Source organism: Frankliniella occidentalis, unplaced genomic scaffold (genome assembly GCF_000697945.3).
Source record: "Frankliniella occidentalis isolate FOCC.00 unplaced genomic scaffold, Focc_3.1 Scaffold530, whole genome shotgun sequence".
In the NCBI taxonomy this organism is placed as follows: domain Eukaryota; kingdom Metazoa; phylum Arthropoda; class Insecta; order Thysanoptera; family Thripidae; genus Frankliniella; species Frankliniella occidentalis.
Window position 1 is genome coordinate 71,087 of NW_026267647.1, and position 219 is coordinate 71,305.

Genomic DNA, 219 nt, shown 5'->3' on the forward strand with positions numbered 1-219 from the left:
CCACTCACCCCCACCGCGACGCACTGACGCGCGCCCGCGCTGCATACGCACACAGGTCACAGGAGGAAACGTGGTGGCCGCGAGGCGGTTCTGCAACGCGCGCCGTCCGCTTTGGCCGATGGGCGCGAGGTGATCTCGGGTGATCCTGAGTGATCCCGGGCGATCCCGAGTGATCCCGAGTAATGCTGGGTGATCCTGGGTGATCCCGGATGATCCCGG